We start from the raw sequence: 21,475 nt of genomic DNA on the forward strand, positions 1-21,475 counted from the left end.
AAGACTCCCATAGAAGTCTCGTCTGATCGTCTCTGGCGATGTACATCTTGTATAGATCACCCAAGTCGTCACAACCGGAACCATGAAAGCGTGTCCTCCCAACTGTGATGCCCCGTCTCACCCTCTCAGAGATATGGTGGATGGGAGAAAAGTACAAGGTCCGCTCATCCCACTCAGGGAGTCGGCTGAGCGAAGTGGACGGTTCGGCATCGTCCTCTACGGGCTCGTGCTCCCGTCGAACGTCTCGGGACCGTGAACCAGAGCCTCGCTGTCTAGCCATGCTACATTGTGCAGAATTATAATAAATTAAGGTTCTATGTATCTAAGGTTTGCCTATCCGCATGATACTATGTTCGCAAAAAAAAAAAAAAAAAACTGAGTACGTAGTACTAAAACAGAGCACAAATTCAAATTGAGCATACACGGAATTTTTCAAACAATCAAAAAATTTCTTGCAATACTATGGTAATTATTGTGACAAATTGGACAAAAATTGCTAGAAAAATATCAAGAACAAGCCACATTGTTTTCCCGGCCTTTAGAGGTTCAACAATGGTGATTTGTTCATTTCTTCACCAAATATAGTCAAACAAGTCTCAAATTACTCCCAAGGCGATATATAAACATAATGAAGCAATTCCATGGCATAAAATTTGATAAACAAAGAGAATTAAGCAAATACATGCAAAATACATGCAAAATTCATTAAAACTGGTGTGAGTTTGAAGGAAACTTACATAGATCGGGAAAATGGATGGAATTATCTTTGATTTGCGACAAATTTGAGCGAATTTGGTTGAGAAACAAGCAAGAACGAGTGAATTGAAGTTCTGAGAATTCTCGAGCAAGAAACGCGAACAACAGCAGCAGAAATGAAGAAGAGAAGGGTATTTAAGGAAAACCCGACTCTAGCGCTAAGCGTCATACCTTGGCGTCAGTCGATAAGCTTTAGCGCATGGCGCTAGCTCCAGCGTCTGGCGCTACAGCCAGATAAGTGGCGCTGATGTTGTTTAAGCGGCGCCAGAACATTCAACCACTCAGTACGGTTGTTCCAACCTTATGCAATATGTTTTGGGTTCCTTGGTACGCCAGTTAGCCCCTCTAAGCAATTTGACACGATTTTTAGTAATCGGCTTGATTACATAAAGTGATCGACCTGATGAAAGATCGTCTCACTTAGCTTAAAGCGCCTAAGCACTGGCTCATTTCAAAAGGCACCGACATACTGGTTCATAATTCAGCAAAAGGCACCAACATACAGGTTCACAAACAGCAAAAGCACCGACGTACAGGCATAGCGGAAGCAAAGTTCAAGCGAGCTTTTTAAAAAGATCGACAAGCGTAGGTCTTCGATAATGTTCTTTGGAAAAGTATCGCATCAAATGAGGATAGCTTCAAGCGAGGATATCTTCGGCAGCATTCCCTAGCTTGCGGAGAGTTATCACAAACAACTGAAGGTGATTTCAAGCGAAGTTGTCTTCGATCGTGTTCCCTAAGATGTGGAAAATGGTCACAAAGCAGAAGAGGATCGTTTCAAGAGAAGCAATCTTCGATAGTGTTCCCTGGCTTGTGGAAGATTATCAAGGCGGAAATTAGAGGCTGTTACAAGCGTAGCAGTCTTCAAGTAGGATGGCATTCTCTAGCTTACAGGAGGTCATCAAAACAAAAAGCAGCAACAAATCGGTTACTTCAGAGACGTGTGCTCGACGGTGCAATATACGCGTTTCTTAACTCTTTTATCTGTTTAACTAATGCTAGTTTGCAGGTAACGGCGTTACAAGAGTGATTTAGGATCGCAGAACGTTCTGAATCATTCTCCGTCCCTATTGATACTTTGACTTTTGTTTTCGAAACTTGCGTTTCTCCAAACTCAGTCAAAGTGGGGGCTTCTGCAGACACCCATTTGTTTCTCCCCAAAACCAAACCCAGTGATGAGTACTTTTCATGTCGAATCATAATCGAATGAAGTGAAAGTGTGGAAAGTTTAGTGTTGCGGATAGTTTTAATTTCTTTTCTCCTCTCTCTGTTTTTGAAAACCTATTTTAAGAAAACATCCAATCCAGTTTGGTTGGTCCATGATATGGGTCCAATAGTAGTGTGGATAGGGCTTAAAAAGAGCTTTCCAACGATATATTATAAGCCCAATTCCGATGAATATTGAGGAAGTTATGGCCAAGTTACTAAACTGGGCCCGGTTTGAGCCTTATATGCGGCCCAATGATCTAGAGGAGGGCCTAATATAGGTTTATCATTCCTAATGAAATTAGGAATGGTTTTAGTTTTCTAGATTCTTCTAGAAGGTTCTTTTTCATTCCTAATTCAATTAGCATTGATAAATTGACTTTTGTTGACTTTTTAGAGTTTTTATCAGAATAAAAGAATGTTTTTGAGGAAAATACGATTTTATCCTCTTGTACGGCAATTTATATCTGATTTTTAGAAAACGCGTCAATAACTTATTCAGCGCCAAACGCCAGCATTAGCGCCTAACGCTAAGCTTGGCGCCTGGCGCTAGCGTTAGCGCCTGGCGCTAATGTCAGCGTCTGGCGCTAACCTCGTTCTACGCGTCAGAACTCTGTTTTGATTTTTTACCTTTTTGGCTTATTTTCTCTATAAATAGCCTTCTAAAAACTCCGTTTTCATTCATCAACTCTCATCAAGATTTTCTTGATTATTTTCTCTCTCTCTCTTTTCTAAACTAGCCTTTTCTCAAATACAAAATTCCGCATTCGCAAGACTTAGATACACCTAGCCATATTCAAAGTTGCCTTCTCCCTAGACGTGAAAGGTTTAATTTCTGAGGGTTTGGTCCCAAATCTCTCTTTCAATTCTTTAATTGTTTATTATTTTCCTTGAAGTTACTAACGTGTGTATTTTGTTATTAGAAAGAGGTACGAGGCATCCAAGTAAGTACTTTAATGGTTTTATTGATATTATGATGTAGAAATCATACTTAAGTTGTTATTAAAATTCCTAGTATCATATCTAGGGTAACTTTAATACCAAGTATGATTAAAAGTATGATGCTCCTATGTTCTTCCTAATATTTATGATCGTTAGTATCATGTTAGGGTTAAAGCTTTGATTTTTAATGTTTCGTGACGTGCTAGGGTTTGTTATTAACCTTGTTAGTATCATGCCTAGGATCTTGCTATTATTATTATGCTTTAACATGATTATTATAATTATTATGATTATGATTATTATTTTTATTGTCATGATTATTTATTATGTTGCTTGATATATTAGTTATTGCTTGATCACGCCTTTTTATGCATGTTTAAAGGAAATTGGTACTTGTAATCACGCTAAATAAGATGATTAATAATCTTGTTTAGGGTTAATTATGATTATAATTCAAGTGATCGCCAATAATAGATTTATTTGTGCATTAATATTCAACCAACATAGATAAACAGGTTTAGGGTTAAACCTATTGATTGCATGTTAGTTAGAAAGCGCACATGAATACGATCAGAATAAAGTAGAGGCCTATTATTAGGGCAGGTTCAATCTCTTTTAGGTTGGATTTGTACCTTCATCCCCGAAATACCTGTCACGGTTCAAGACCTATTGGAGTTGACGATCTCTTGGATCGTTAAGGGGTGTAACCTTCACCTCGTGAACGGTTTACAAGTTCCTAAAAAAACTTATTGGCGACTCTTTTACTCTATCTTCTTTCCCTTTGGACGCCACCGTACTTAAGTGTATGATCACAATGGGGTTCAAGCTAGGGATTAACGCTTGAAATATTCCCTACAATCTGGTAATCCAAACACCTTGTTAATCTCTTGCAATTACTCCATAATCAACCTTCCCATCACTCTTAATGCTTGTATCAGTATTAACTTTTATGAAGCAGGAAATTAAAGTAAGCCAATAAATAAACTCTTGTGGCGGAATAAATGCAATGCAATGTTGCTGGGAAAGTCGAGGACAATATAGTGGGTGAAATTGTGAAGTAGGATAATACGGAGGAAGAAATAATATTGATATACTTTAAAACTAAAAAACCTAACTTTTATTGTAAGAAGTTTAACTATTTTGTTTGTTTTGGTGAACGTGTAAAAAGTTTAACTATGACTCTGTTTCCCTCAACCGGCTAGAAAAACTTAGATAGACGCCTTTAACAATGCTCTCTATCCATTATATTTTTATTTTTTTTTTGTATAATAGGATAGTTTAGATTAATTTTACTTTTTAGGAAAGTATTACGTAGTAGATTTTTATTTCTTTTGAATAATAGGAAGTATTAGATTTTTTAATAATAAAATATATAACTCGTAGTATTAATAAGACAAAAAAAATAAATAGATGAATTTCATTATCCAATTATCCTATATGCATTCAAAAAAAAATTCCTAAAAAGTATATACAGTATACTAATAAGAATTTTGGATTAATTTACGAAAGTTTTACATTCTTTTTATTTATTTTATTAAGTATAACAATTTACAAAGTGAAATTACATTACATTTTTAATTTCTATTTGTATTTTATTAAGTGCTCCCTTAATATTTTTAGTATTATTCATTTGATCCGCTTTGACTAATTTTGTGATTTATACATAAGAAAAATATAGATTTGTAGTATTTGCTGGAATCATTTCAATAAATAAATTAAAATTTTCAAACTAGTATGTGTCTGTGCATTAGCACGGGTTATAACACATGAATAAATGATGGTGGAACCTTTCCCTTCACTCCCCTTCAATTCAGTTTTGTACTAGTTTATGTCACGTGCAATGAGGATTATTTATAACTTATACAAAAATTAAAATATTTTTTTTATGTATCATTTAACCTAATTTGGTCATTGTTATTATTCAAGAAAATAGGCCGCTAATTTACAAATCAAAATGGACTTTAAACATTTTTTCGTTTCAAAGACTTTATTATTTCAATATAGTAACATAAAGATCGATTAAATTTGTATGCATAAGATTAACAAAGTATTTTAACAATAAATAAATTTGTATGCATATGATTAACATAATTGAGCATTATTAGTTACGTAGATTATATAATTAAAAAGTATTTTTAACAATTTATTGTATCTTGTGAACCAGATACATAAAATGAGAAAACTATGTATTCTGTATTAAATTTCATTTAAAAGTTTTTTAAAAATATGCGAATAGCGGTTCAATACCAATTAAATTCAAAAAAAAATTAATAGTAATTTTCGCAAATATTCCTTACCACATACGATAGATATAAAAATATTAAGTTAAATAGTTATGGATAAAATTATGGTTGCATAGTTGTTTTTTTTTTAAAAGTATTTTTAAAGAAGTCTTTACCCAGAAACAAATTGTGGGGGAAACATACAACTGAATTTAGTTAAACTAGAGTATACTCGTGCAAAATGCACGGGATGTATAAGAAAAAATATATTTAAATATGGAAAGTTGATTTTGATGTTGTAATTTAGACTTGAGTTGTAATGGTCGGTTTTGGATTGGTCGGCTCCGTTGAACCCTAATTAGCTCTGTTGTACTGAGTATTAATAATGTGCTGAAACTGGCTCTGCTCTGCTGAAATATGATATTCTATGCTTTGCTTAGAAGCTAAAAAAGAAAAGGTCTTACTCTTTTATGTCGGTGGCCACGCAATTGGGTTTACTTTGTCAAAGTTGTAGAGGTTACCCATTCAGTGTTATAGGAGTTAGTCGTGTTACTCGATTAGTGTCATATGGGTTAGTGTCTTGCTCTAGGAGCTACATACTTTGTTCTGTTACAAGTAGTTATTCGCTAAAGCCAGTTGCGCAAAAACATATTGTACATTTTTTTTTATTATTATTAAAGAAGTGGAAAATGTTTGGAGGGTAGTCCCTAAAAAATGCATATAATTGAAGGGTTGAGGATTTAGAGTACTATAGTGAATTATTGATAAAGGAACGGTATACTCGTGCTAATGCATGACATATACTCCCTCCGTTTTTAAATACTTGCTCCATTTCTCCATGCGCGGTGTTTTAGGAGAAATTGGAGAAAGTAATAAAATATGGAGGTAGTGGGGTAGTTGAGAAAATAAAAAATTGTAAAAAGCAAAAGTAGTAGAAGAATAGGAGGAGAGAGAGTATTATGTTGGGCCCACTAAGTGTGAGAAATGAATTAAATATTGTAAAAGGTTTCCAAAAAAGGAAATGGAGCAAGTATTTAAAAACGGCCGGAAAAGGAAAGTGGAGCAAGTATTTAAAAACGGAGGGAGTATTATATTATGTACCAAAAAAAACTCGTAAAACAAAGTGAAATGTTAGTACGTAGTGTTTAAAAAAAATTAAATGTTGGGGATTTTGAGTGCTATAGTGAATTGTTGATAAAGGAACTGTATACTCGTGCTGATGCATGTCATATGTTATACTACGTACCACCGAAAAAAAAAAAGAAAAAAAAAAGTGAAATGTTAGTAGTAGTCCGTTGAAAAAAATAAAGGAAATTGTGGATGGGTAGTTATTGTTTTTTTAAAAATAAAAATGATAAATAAAATTAAATTAGTGGGATTGGTAGTTTTTTTTCCTTAAAAATAAAAACCTAAATGTATGAGAGTTGAGTATTGGGGCTTTGGAGACTTCTTGTTAAAATTTCTCCTAAATTATATAAGATATACATAAATGTAATGTATTTGCAAAATAGAATAAAATACTCTGTATAACATTGTATATTAAATTTATTCTTAGCACAAATTTTATATGCGGCTTGTTGTATTGTGCGACAGGGCACTACTAGAAAATAGGGAAATTTTGACGGACTGGTTCCGACGGACCCGAAATTCCGTCGTAAATAGCGAAATTTTCAACGGATTTTTTTTAGTCAAATATTTCCGACGAATTTAACAATTCCGTTAGAAACTTCCGACGGATTTTTCCGTCGTAATTTACAATTTCCGACGGAAGTTCCTATCGGAATAATATTTAAAAAAAATTACCAAACCTTAAACTTAAAACACAGCCCCTCCCCCCCCCCCCCCTTCTCTCTATTTTCGCCTCACTTTCTCTCTCCTCTTCATTTCTCATTTTCTCCTTTCTCCTTTCTCCTTCTCTCTGCTCTTTGTCCTATCCGTTCTCCTTCTCTTCCTTATTTTCTTTCCCTTCTTCTTCTCTTCTCCTTCCCGTTCTCTGCACTTCTTCTTCATTTCTTTTCCCTTATCTCTCTCTTCTCCTTCCCTTTTCTTTCTCACCGACATGGCACTCTATAGTTCACGACGCAAGAGTGTTTTTCTTTTTCAAATCCGTGAGTTGCGGTGTGTGGGGAATAAGTTTCAAGCGTTAATCCCCTAACTTGAACCCCACTGTGATCATACATTAAAGTACGGTGGCGTCCAAAAGGGAATAACATAGAGCAAAAGAGTCGCCAACAAGTTTTAGGAACTTGTAAACCGTTCACAGGGTGAAGGTTACACCCCTTAACGATCCAAGAGATCGTCAACTCCATAAGGTCTAGAACCAAATAAGGGTTCGGGGATGAAGGTACAAATCCAACCTAAAAGAGATTGAACCTGCCCTAATAATAGGCCTCTACTTTATTCTGATCGTATTCATGTGCGCTTTCTGACTAACATGCAATCAATAGGGTTAACCCTAAACCTGTTTATCTATGTTGGTTGTATTAATGCACAAATAAACTATTATTGGCGATGACTTGAATTATAATCAAATTAACCCTAAACAAGATTATTATTTATCTTATTAAGCGTGATTACAAGCACAAATTCCCTTTAAACATGCATAAAAGGTGTGATCAAGCAATAAAAATAAATATCAAACAACATAATAATAATCATAATAATAATAATTAAAATAATGATGATCATAACAACCATAATTAAAATTAATATCATAATAATAATTATAACAAAAATCATAATAATTAATTATAATCATAGAAATAAACATGTTCATGTTAAAGCATAATAAAAATAGCAAGACCCTAGGCATGATACTAACAAGATTAATAACAAACCCTAGCATGTCACTAAGCAATAAAAATTAAATCTTTAGCCCTAACATGATACTAACAATCATAAATATTAGGAAGAGAATAAAAGGCATCGTAACAATCATATTTAAAATTAAAATTACCCTAGACATGATACTAGGAATATCATAATAACAATTTAAACATGATTTCTACATCATAACATCAATAAAGACCATTAAAGTACTTACTTTGATGCCTCGTACCTCTTTCTAATAACAAAATACACACGTTAGTAACTTCAAGGAAAATAATAAAATCAACAATTAAATTAAATAATAATTGAAATAGAGATTTGGGACCAAACCCTCAAAAATTAAACCTTTCACGTCTAGGGCGAAGGCAACTTCGAATATGGCTAGGTGTTTCTAGATCTAAAGAATGCGGAATTTTGTATGTAAAAAGCTAGTTTAGAAAAAGAGAGAGAGAGAGATGGCGAATGATTAAAGAGAATGAGAGAATTGATGATTGCGAATGAAAACTGGTTGTAGGTGAATGTTGATGAGAATTCGTGAATGAAACGGAGTTTTTATGACGTTATTTATAGAGAAAATCAGCCAAAAAGATAAAATTATTAAAACAGAGCATTGGCGCACAGAAAAACAAACCAGCGCCAACGCTGGCTGTTGGCGCCAGGCGCCAAGCGCTACAGCTGGCGTTTGGCGCTGATTTCAGAATTTCACGCGTTTTCTAAAATCAGATAAATATTGTCGTACAGGAGGATAAAATCGTATCTTTCCTCAAAAAATGCTCTTTGATTTTAATTAAAAGTCTGAAAAGTCAACAAAAGTCAATTTATCAATGCTAATTGAATTAGGAATGAAAAGAACCTTCTAGAAGAATCTAGAAGACTAAAACCATTCCTAATTACATTAGGAATGATAAATCATATTAGGCCCTCCCTTAGATCATTGGGCCGCATACAAGGCTCAAACCGGGCCCAGTTTAGTAAATTGGTCATAACTTCCTCAATATTCATTGGAATTGGGCTTATAATATATTGTTGGAATGCTCTTGTCAACCCCATCCAACCAAACTACTATTGGACCCATATCATGGACCAACCAAACTGGATTGGCTATTTTCTTAAAATATGTTTTAAAAAAAAACAGAGAGAAGAGAAAAGAAATTAAAACTATCAGCAACACTAGACTTTCCACACTTTCACTTCATTCGATTATGATTCGACGCGAAAGGTACTCATCACCGGGTTTGGTTTTGGGGAGACATTAATGGGTCTCTACACGGTGGTTCTCTAGATATTAATGGTTATTATGGTTAAATTCGACCATGAAAACTCTAGATCTAGTGTTTTCATGGTCGAATATGACCATATTAAACAAAATTCGAGACAACATTCAAATCCAAATTCGTATTTACAGGTATGTTTTCTTGTTTTCAATTTTAATTTTCTTTTTTTTTTTTTTTGCGAATTTCTGTGTTGTGATTGTTGTTTCGGGCGGTCGTGGTGGTAGACCTAGGCTATTGGGTGGGTTTAGGTTGGTTAAGGTTGTGGTGGTAGATCTGGGTTAGGTTGGTTAAGGTCATGGTGGGTGGGTTCGTTCGGGTTAGGTGGGTTAGGGTTGAATGGGTTAAGGTGGTGGTAGATCTAGGTTATTGGGCTAGGGTCGTGGTGGGTTTGGTTGGTGGGTTCATTTGGGTTAGGTGGGTTAGGGTTGAATGGGTTAAGGTGGTGGTGACGGCTTAGGGACTCGTTGGTTTAGATGGTGCGGTTTGTGGTGGCGGCTTGAGGGGTGGCAGTGGGGTTGGACGTGGTGGTGGGTGATGGTGTGGGGTGGGGTGGGTTTTTGTTTACGTTTTGGGTAGAAGTTTCCTACGGAAATTGCGTCGTAATTTTCCGACGGACTTTCCTGCTTCTGATACATGATTTCCGTCGGAAAAGGCCCTTTTCCTACAAAGGGTTTTCCGACGATAGTTTCCGATGGAAAACAGGGAGTTTCCGAGAGATTTTTTCCGTCGGAAATCGGCACTTTTCTAGTAGTGGGGGTTACTTAAGTTACTCAATTAGGGGTTATTTGTGTTTTCGAGGTTATTTGAGTTACCCGGTGTAGACACCCATTTGTGTCTTCCCAAAACCAAACCTAATGATGAGTACCTTTCACATCGAATCATAATCAAATGAAGTGAAAGTGTGGAAAGTTTCGTGTTGCGGAAAGTTTTAATTTCTTTTCTCTTCTCTCTGTTTTTGAAAATCCATTTTAAGAAAATAGCCAATCCAGTTTGGTTGATCAATGATGTAGGGCTTGAAAAGAGATTTCCAACGATATATTATAAGCCCAATTCCGATGAATATTGAGGAAATTATGGCCAATTTCTTGAACTGGGCCCGGTTTGAGCCTTATATGCGGCCCAATGATCAAGGGGAGGGCCTAATATGGATTTTTCATTCCTAATGCAATTAGGAATGGTTTTAGTCTTCTAGATTCTTCTAGGAGGTTCTTTTCATTCCTAATTCAATTAGCATTGATAAATTGACTTTTGTTGACTTTTTAGAGTTTTAATCAGAATCAAAGAACGTTTTTTGAGGAAAATACGATTTTATCCTCATGTATGGCAATTTCTATCTGATTTTAAGAAAACGCGTGAATTTCTGAGTCAGCGCCAAACGCCAGCTGTAGCGCTTGACGCTACGGTGCCTGGCGCTAGCCTTAGCGTATGGCGCTAAAGTCAGCGTTTGGCGCTAACTTGGTTTTTTGCGTCAGAATTCTGTTTTTGATGTTTTATCTTTTTGGCTGATTTTCTCTATAAATAACGTGTTAAAAACTTCGTTTTGACTCACCAACTCTCATCAAGATTCTCTTGATTACTCTCTCTCTCTCTTTTCTAAACTAGCCTTTTACAAACAAAATTCCGCACTCATTAGATTTAGAAACACCTAGCATAGTTCGAAGTTGCCTTCGCTCTAGACGTGAAAGGTTTTATTTTCTGAGGGTTTGGTCCCAAATCTCTCTTTCAATTATTTAATTTAATTGTTTTAATTATTATTTTCCTTGAAGTTACTAACGTGTGTATTTTGTTATTAGAAAGAGGTACGAGGCATCAAAGTAAATACTTTAATGGTTTTTATTGATGTTATGATATAGAGTTCATGCTTAGGTTGTTATTATGGTTTTCCTAGTATCTTGTCTAGGGTTATTTTAATATCAAGTATGATAAAAAGTATGATGCTTCCTATTTTCTTCCTAATATTTATAATTGTTAGTATCATGTTAGGGCTAAAGTTTTGATCTTTATTGCTTAGTGACATGCTAGGGTTTGTTATTAATCTTGTTAGTATCATGCCTAGGATCTTGCTATTATTATTATTATTATTATTATGCTTTAACATGACTTATAATTATTATTTTGATTATGATTATTTATTGTTGTTATTATTATGTTGCTTGATTATATTTATTGTTATTGCTTGATCACGCCTTTTATTCATGTTTAAAAGGAATTTGGTATTTGTAATCACGCTTAATAAGATAATTAATAATCTTGTTAGGCTTAATATGATTATAACTCAAGTGATCGCCAATAATAGTTTTATTTGTGCATTATATTCAACCAATATAGATAAATAGGTTTAGAGTTAATCCTACTGATTGCATGTTAGTTAGAAAGCGCACATGAATTCGATCTGAATAAAGAAGAGACCTATTATTACGGCAGGTTCAATCTCTTTTAGGTTGGATTTGTACCTTCATCCCCGAACCCTATTTGGTTCAAGACCTTATGGAGTTGACGATCTCTTGGATCGTTAAGGGGTGTAACCTTCACCTTGTGAACGGTTTACAAGTTCCTTAAAAAACTTGTTGGCGACTCTTTTGCTCTATCTTCTTTCCCTTTGAACGCCACCGTACTTTAGTGTACGATCACTGTAGGGTTCAAGCTAGGGAATTAACACTGGAAATATTCCTTACAGTTTTTGGCGACTCCACTGGGGAGGATTTCTATTTTAATTCCTGAATTTGTTTCGGCAATGATTTTGAATGAGTGGATGAGACTCGAAACGTTCTAAGTATTTCATGTGCGTAATTTTGATTAACATTCTTGTCATATGAATAAAAAAAGATCTCATTGGAAAGACCATCCGTAATGAGTTAAAACATAGGATTTTACACATAGGAAATTTGAGAAATATCTTTCACAACTAGGACCGAAATAATATTGTGCGAAACTGGAAAATTTTATCGAGCACAGAAAGCTGCTGAGGCATGTAAGAATTAGCGTCAGCGACCAGAGTATTAGCATCAGAATTTTAACTTTAGCGCCAGACGAAAGTTCTGTCGCCAGGCGCTACAGCTAAAACTTGGCGCCAATCTCTGTTTGCTGGCGCCAAATTCTTCCAATACCGAGCCAGAAATATGCGTTCTAATTTTGACCAGTTTTTCGCATTGTTTGCTCGATCCTACTTCCTGATTGAGTTTTTCTCACTTTTCTGAAACCCGTATGTGTTCTACATATGGACATAACCCTCTGGGAATTCATGCTCCATCTACCTGATTGAACGCTCTGAGCAACAAAGGGTACATCCGATAATGTTGAATTCACCAAACCATGGAAGCGAGTTTTTTCTAAAACTCGCGGTGTCCCATCCACTCGCGCCAACCCTTCACGGTTAGGCTTCCACGCGGTGCATCCGGACAATTAACCATGGACCCTCTTTGACTAAACCATATCCCGAACTTTAGAGAACTAGAGCCATGGTTAGGTTGTAAACTCATTCCATCATATTGTGCCTACTTGACTAATTGTGCATTATTTGTTGTGCATATACTATGTTTTTCTTAACCGTTTGTTTGACTTGTGTTGAGATTAAATGAATTAATGACTTACAGAACTTTGCCTAATTAATTAATTAATTAATTAATTTGAGTTAATAAAGTCTAATATTTTAATCAGAGTTGACCTAGTACGACTTTAGGCATACCCCTGTTGATTAATAACACTGAAAACAGTTCCAGATTGAAGCGCCAGCAATGACGCCAAAGTCTGAACTGTAGCGCCACTTTGTGGAGTGTTGCCCCTGGCGACAGCTCTGTCGTCTGGTGCCACACTACATAGAGAGGCGCCAATCCTGTCGTTTTGACGACAGTTCGGATTATTGATCGAGTCATCACCTAGTGTCTAATTAACCAGTTTGCTAATTAATTCGGTTAAAATTCGCTGTCAATAATACTTTATCGAGTCATTAATTTAGTCTAGGAACTAAGTCCCATGGTCTTACACAAGAGTCCAAACATGTCACTTACACTCAACGCACACACCAATACACACACTTTGACCATGTCTAAGAGAGTCTTGTATGCGCGTTTTTTCCGTCATTTTTTTAGGGGGGTAAGTCGGATATTAATCCTCCAATTTAAAAACTATACTTAGCTCCTAAAAATATGTACATTACTTTTTCCTAAAATTAGGCACCCATTTTTTTAAATTTTTCTTTTTTAAAAAACCGTAAAGTCAAGTCGATTCGAGTCAAGTAATTAAAACGCAAAATGGTTTAAATTACAGTGCGTGGTCAAGAAAGGAAGGACGGTTAATCGAAGACAACCTTTTCGTACAAGTCCAAATTTTCGACAAACCCATAGCTCGTAAGAGGAAAGCTAGGACAATAATGGCAACCTAAGAAGAAGTCAATGAGCTTAGGAACCAACTGGTTACTGTGACCGAGGCACTGAAGCTCCTAACACTCAAGATTGATGATCCCGTGAAGCAACAACAGATGGACCTCATGCAAGAAAGTCTATGCAAGCTATCTAGCGACTATAAGTTTCAAGGGATTAGTTCACAAGGGGTATCGGTGGACAAAGATCTTCTTCCGCAGAAGTTCAATGCTAACGACATCCCGAAATTCAAAGCAACCGATAACCCTAATTTTCATTTAAGAGCCTTCGAGACAATAATGAATATTAAGGGTATCGATAAGAAGGTTTTCCCCTTTCTGTTCTCACTATCTCTCGAGACCGTTTGCCAACAACGGTTCTTTTCTCTCGAGAAAGAAAAGACCTCTACCTGGGAGTCCATAGCAAACGCTTTCGTTGATAGATACAAGTGCAACATTCAAGTTAAGACTGACCATAGAGAACTTGAAATCCTCAAGCAGAAGGAGAACGAAGGCTTCACCTCTTTCTTTAACAAATGAAGAGAAACCTCAGCTAAGATGATTGAGGTGCCAAGTGAAAAAGAGTGTGTAAGGTTGTTCATAAAAAACCTTCAAGAAAAGCATTCCAAGCATCTCAAGTATCAAAATAATCTCCATACCTTCAAGGCTGTCTACGACATTGGAATCAATATTGAAGACGACCTGGCTAAGTTAAAAGCTGCCAACAATAACTCCAACATTGGTTGGAAAGGAAAGAAGAACGACAATCCTTCTTCTTCCAAAACCACCCACTCAAACAACGTTAGCACTTTTAACCTAGGTGAAGTCCTTGCTATGAACAATCAAGGACAAAAGAAACCATTTAGGAGGAACTTTACTCCTATTGGCATTAGTTATGACACCGCATTTGATCGATTAAATGCAAAAGGTCTTATAACAACTATTAGACCATTTGGGGACCCACCAGTCGAAAAGAGGTCAGCTAATTGGAACCCCAATGCACACTGCAAGTATCACCAAGGTAGGGGCCATCTCACCGAAAACTGTTGGAAGCTTAAGGAAGTAATCCAAGACTTAATCGACAACAACAAGCTACCATTGCCCCCTGCCAGTAAGTGAAAGGAATGGTGTCCTTCGAACAAGTGTACTATTCCGTTAGTGGGTTCAGAATTATTAGAAAGCTAATATATTCAGTGAGGTCAAGTGATCGGAATGCCTGGGTGGAGGCCGCTTCCGATCAGTAATATTAATGAATAATTAATATTACAGCTTAATCTTGACTGAACCGTTCGGGTCACACCCAAGCATTCAACAAACCAAACCGACGAATTAATTCGGAAGGAATTAATGAGTCGACCGAGTAATATTTATTTAGACGTCGGAAATTCGAGCTTAGAGCGTCGAAACCGAGCGTCGGAAGTCGAGTCGAAAAATAGTGAAAGACGAGACGAGAAATAGTAATAAATCAACAAAAGACTAAAATACCCATAGCATCGGAATGCCCAAGCAAACCAAGTGCTAAGGGCGTATGGCCTAGCATGGTGGCAAGCATGCGCACCAAGCCGAGCCTAGGCTGGCTGGTGCGTGCTAGCGCACCCATGCTAGCATCGCAAGGCTAGGCGCTGCCTAGTGCGTGCTAGCATGCTAGGCACAGCCTTGTGCGCGCAATGGCTAGCAAGCCATGCCGCAACAAGCTGCAGCATCTAGCACGCTAGGCGCGCCAGCTCGCCACAGCTAGCAGCAGCATGGCTAGGCCATTGCTTGCTGCCTAGCAGCGCTGGCAAGGCCAGCAGCAGCCCGCACAAGCATACTGGGCTTGCTGGCCAGCAGCGCCTGGCAGCCCGCATGCGAGTGCTGGGCTTGCTGGGCGTGGCTGCCACAGACAGTAGCACATGGCAGCCCACCTTGGCTGCCTTGGTGCCCAAGGGTGGGTGCCATGTGGATAGTGGTCCTTGAGTGTGTGTGGAGTGAGGTGGCCGGTTATGGGAGAGGGAGTGGGGAGCAAGTTTGGTCCCCCCTTCTCCAAGTGGTCCTCACCTAACCACTCACATGAGCTTGCCACTTGTTGATTTATTACTAGCTTGATTATTAATTTTATTTTAGCTTTAAAATAAAATGGAAAAATCATACTATCCCACATTGATGGGAGAGTAAATGATACTCCCACCATTTCCTATAAATACCCAAGTATGGGCATTGGGAATGATGCTTGAGTAAGAGTTGAAAAGGGCATCACAATTAGTGAAAACCTTTGAACTCAATATAATTACTCGGGTTTTATTGGTCGGGTCTTGCTAACCCCAAGACATTGGACCTAGTCGGTTTTGTTGGTGCGGGTGGACTTCGTTGGAGGTCTCCGTGTGAGCGGGACTTGAAGCTTTCAAGTAAGAGCTCATTTTGGAGCGAAGCACGCGTCAAAGGTAATTAGCTTATCTTAATCTTGTGATTAATTTAATTATGTTTATGGTTTTATTTATTGCGAGTGCGGTCTTGTTTTTGGGTTTGTTTCTGCGGTGAGTCTGACTCACCAAACCCCAACAGTAAGAAGCCAAGCATTGATAATGCACCTCTCGCTCATGCCTTGGCTATCTCTGATGAGGAAAACGAGGATGACCCCTCGTCTCTCATTAAACCTGTCAAAGAAATTCATGCCATCGAAGAAGAGGAGGAGATCTTTTTCGACGCCATGGATAGCCTTCTAGAACCGGCAAGTAAAGAAGACATACAATTGCTCACACTATCTATAATTGAAGGATCGCACTTGCTATGTGAAGCTCTCAAAGTTGTAAAAGAACTTCAGCAGAAATATGACGAGGTTCCACCCTCGAAAAGTATACCCAAGAGAGAATTCACACCCATGGGAATGACCTATGATGCTACTTTTGATCATCTCTATGATCAAGGACTAATCAAACCTATTGGTCCTACAGAGGATCCAACACCATAAAAGCGATCTCCAAGGTGGGATCCCAAATCCTACCTCAAGTACCATCAAGGAAACGGTCATACCACAAATGAATGCTACAGGTTTCAAAACCTCATTCAAGATCTTGTGGAAGCCAATAAGATCTCATTACCCCTAGCTAGCAAGGGAACAACTTATGAGGCAAAGCGTTTTCCTTTACAAGTCACCGAAAAACCCAAGATGAGTAATAGAATCTACACTCCAATTGGGATCCCATATGTACAAATGTTCGAAATGCTCTCCGAGAGTGGCGTGATCAAACCTCTCGAACCAAGACCATTCGAATCACTGAAAAGGACAGATAGATATTACTGTCAGTATCATCAATCAGGGGGTCACACCATTGAAAACTGTTTTAAATTTAAGAATTTAATTCGGAAAATGATTGATGAAAAGAAACTAGTCCAAGTTCCACAAGAAGACGATGCAACCATTAATGGAGTTTGGGACAGTGATGAAGAAGACGTGTTGATCTTAAGTTTTGATGATGACTCAAGGAACCTAAGCAAACCCATAGGGCTTTAACCTTTGTCTATTAGCTTTGATGTGTTTGACAGGTTCTTATTAGCAACGAAGTTCTAGAGTCAGAATGGAGCATGGAACAAGTCTTAAGATTGAGTTATGGACGAGCATAGAAGACAATCAGAAACCTAGTTCCTTGAGTGAGGAACTGAAGCTCCAGAGTCGAAGCTTCACTGAGTTCCAAGAAGTCTATTGTCTCTTTATTACTTATTTTAGGCTTCTTGTATATTTGTTAAGTACTTTGATTATTGATAGGATTTTAAGTGGATTTAATTTCAGTTTATAAAGATTTTATTTTCCTTGTTTAAAAAGATTCTATTTTATTTTCGGAAAATTATCTTTTAAAACTATTCTATTTTCTTAAAGATTTTCTTGTTTAAATTCTATCCAAATATTTTGAAAAATCCGACTTGGTAAAATCTCCTTTGAAAACTCTTTTTAAACGGATCTTTTACTTGGTCAAGGAGGTTGAGAAAATTAAGGAAACAGTAAACTACTTCCTCAAGTATACTTCAGCTTGTTGCCCAAGCCTCCACGAACTGCATTTCCTAGTTTCATGGGAGTTGTGGTAAAGTGGGAGTCAAGGCAGACGTGGGAGTTTTTCAACTGATCTCCTCTAGTATAAATAGGATTAGTTTTTTGTTTTGAAAAATAGACTTGAGCATTACAATTCTTAGCTTTTCTAAAAGAGTCAAAAATCCACATAAGTCCTTGAGTGTCTTTGTACTTAGCATCTTAGAGTTTTAATTCGAGTTTTATTGGGGAAGAGTTTGGGTAAACTCTAGAGTGTGTAGATTGCTTTGAGTGAAGCTAGGAGAAAGAGAGATTTGAGAGCTCAACTGATTGAGGGATCAGTTGAGGGGGAACTTAAGTTCGTAGAGGAACTTGAGTTTAGAGTCTTAATTTGTAATAGGTTGTTTGCCCTATTATTATTAAGAATTGAGTTTAAAATCCCTTGTGGTCGTGGTTTTTCTTCTTGATTAGGGCCAAGAAGTTTTCCACGTAAAATCTCTCTTGCACTTTAAAGTTTTTGTTTAAATTTCTTTTAGAATTCCGCAAAAATTACCCCAGTTCCTCCTCAATACAATTCACCCCCCCTCTTGTATTGTTCATTCGAGTCAACAATTGGTATCAGAGCCGGTTCCTCGAAGAAATCAGGAAACCCTGACGAGTTAAGTTCCTGGAATCAAGATGAACAATCACGAGAAACTGGAAGAAGGCTACTCTACGCAGCGTCCTCCTATGTTCAATGGGAAATTCTACACCTATTGGAAGAACAGGATGGAAATCTTTATCAAAGCTGACAACTACCAAGTTTGGAGAGTTATCGAAGTTGGTGATTTTGAAATTACCAAAACCAACAGTGAAAATGAGGTATTACCTAAACCTATGTCTGAGTTTGATAAGGAAGATTTTGAAAAAATGGAAATTAATGCACTTGCTGTTAAATTACTTCATTGTGGTCTTGGACCCCATGAACACAATCGTGTTATGGGTTGTAAAAATGCTAAAGAAATTTGGGATTTACTTCAAGTAACTCATGAAGGAACTAACGAAGTGAAACGCTCTAAAATTGATCTGCTTATGTCAAAATATGAACGGTTTAAAATGCAACCAAAAGAATCAATTCAGGAAATGTTAACTAGATTTACTAACATTATAAATGAGCTTGTTTCTCTTGGAAAGCAAATCCCTATTGATGAGCAGGTCAGAAAAGTTCTAAGAAGCCTCCCTCAAGATGAGAGATGGAGAGCCAAGGTAACAGCCTTACAAGAAACAAAGGACTTCACAAAGTTCAACATTGAGCAACTTGCTGGTTCCCTCATGACTCATGAGTTGCACCTGGGAACAAGCAACAGTGAAGGAAACCGAGAAAAAGGCTTGGCTCTCAAAGCTGGAGATCAAGAAGAATCTGAAGTAGATGAGGAAGAGGCTGCTATGCTAGTGAGAAGGTTCAAAAGAATGTTCAACAGAAACAACAGGTCAAGGAACTTCACCAAGAAACCCTCCACTTCAAAGGCTGACTCTGGCTGTCACAAATGTGGATCACTGGAACACTTCATTCGAGAGTGTCCACTTTGGGAAACAGAGAAAGGTAAAGGGAAGGCAAAGGAACAAGCTAAGAGCAACTACAAAAAAACTCCTTTCAACAAAACAGACATTAGAAAGGCTATGATAGCTGCATGGGGAGATTCAGAAAGTGAGGATGAAGAGGAACAACCTGAAGAAGAAACAGCTCATCTGTGTTTGATGGCCAAACGTGATGACAAGGCTTACAATGATGAGCTTGCTAAAGAGCTATTCCTTGATCCTAATATAATTAAGATTTATACTAAAGATGCTCTCATTGATTTAGTGTTTGAATTAGAAGACGACTGGACTCACACTAGTATACGTCTAGGTGAATGTCAAAGAGCTCTCAAAGTCTGCAAGGAACACAGTACGTGGATTGAAAATCAACGAACAAATGTTCAGAGTAGATTTTTTGAATTCTTTGACAAGAATCTTCTCTTAAAAGAAATGAATGAGAAACTCAAGTTGGAAAATATCATGGTTAATATAGAATTGACTCAATACAAACTTGCTAATGCTGAAGTGTCTCCAAGTTCCTCCTCTGAATCCTTGCCAAAATTTAATGAGGATTTTGAAAAATTAAAATATAATTTTGATAAGTTAAGAATCGAAAAGGCAAAACTGGAGAAGGAACTTGAGCTTCGAAAAGAAAGAAACATTAGTCAGTTTGGAATTCCTAAGTGGATTGAGAATGCTCAAACCAAAAGAACTGAAGGTCTAGGATTCATACGGTCTAAGCATAAGGGCAAGAAAAAATACGTAGACCTGCCTAGTTATAAAGTATGTACCTTCTGTGGTAAGACAGGTCATCTTGTTGCCACTTGCAACAAGAAGGAACAGTCTGTTAGCAAGAATGTTAGGCAAGTTTGGGTAAAGAAATCTGATATTGCTTCAACGTCCAAGGAACCCAAGGAAACCCGGGTTCCTGAATCTAACCAATAAGTTCTTTTGCAGGTCCTAGTGAGGGGGAACAACACGTGGTACCTCGACAGTGGTTGTTCAAAGCATATGACAGGAGATAAATCAAAGTTTTGTCTCACTAGAGGCCTATCCAGGAGGAACTGTGACCTTTGGAGACAACAAAAAGGGTGAAGTAATTGCTAAAGGAAAAGTAGGAAGGTCCAGTTCTCACTCAATAGAAAATGTATTTTTGGTCGAGGGTTTGATGCACAATTTGCTGAGCATATCACAATTTTGTGATAAAGGAAACTCTGTAAGTTTTACCTCTGATTCATGCAACATCATAAATGATAAAACAGGAAGGGTTTTCCTTGAAGGAACTAGAAAAGGGAACACATACATTGTGGATCTAAATTCTGTTCCAAGGAACAACCTTACCTGCTTGAGTGTCATTAATGATGATCCTTTATTATGGCATAAACGATTTGGACATGCTAGCTTCTCACTCATGGATAAACTTAGAACAAGGAACTTGGTTACAGGGCTTCCCCCAGTCAAGTTCCTCATTCAACATATCTGTGATGCATGTGTGAGAGGCAAGCAAGTCAGATCTTCTTTTAAAAGCAAAAACATGGTCAGCACCACAATGCCATTGGAGCTAATCCATATGGATTTGTGTGGCCCCATGCGTGTTCAAAGTAGAAGTGGAAAGAAATATGTTTTAGTTATCATTGATGATTTTTCTAGATTTACTTGGGTGATCTTTTTGTCTAGCAAAGATGAATCTTTTGATGAATTTGTGTCCTTTGCCAAAAGAGTTCAAAAGTCAAGTGGAAATCAGATTATCCACATTCGATCAGATCATGGAACAGAGTTTGAGAATTCAAGATTCGATGACTTTTGCAAAGAAAATGGCATGGATCATAACTTTTCAGCTCCGAGAACTCCTCAACAGAACGGAGTTGTTGAAAGGAAGAACAGGACTCTAGAAGACATGGCAAGAACTATGCTCATAGCAAGTGGTCTTCCAAGGAACTTCTGGGCTGAAGCTATTAATACTGCTTGTTATATTATTAATAGAGTTATGATAAGACCAATCATCAATAAGACTCCTTATGAACTGTTTAAGGGGAGAAAACCCAATATTTCTCACTTTCGAGCTTTTGGATGCAGGTGTTTTGTCCATAATAATGGGAAAAGGAACATAGGAAAATTTGATGAAAGAAGTGATGAAGCTGTGTTCCTTGGCTATGCATCAAATAGCAAAGCCTACAGAGTTTACAATAAAAATACATTGTGTGTAGAGGAAAGCATTCATGTGATATTTGATGAATCTAATATGTTTATGAATGTGCAGGAACAAGACAATATTGATTATGAAATTGGTATGATTAGAGACAGGGAAGAAGATGAAGAAACCTCCAAGCAA

The sequence above is a fragment of the Chenopodium album genome, chromosome 6, assembly GCF_948465745.1.
Source record: "Chenopodium album chromosome 6, dcCheAlbu1.1, whole genome shotgun sequence".
Lineage (NCBI taxonomy): Eukaryota > Viridiplantae > Streptophyta > Magnoliopsida > Caryophyllales > Amaranthaceae > Chenopodium > Chenopodium album.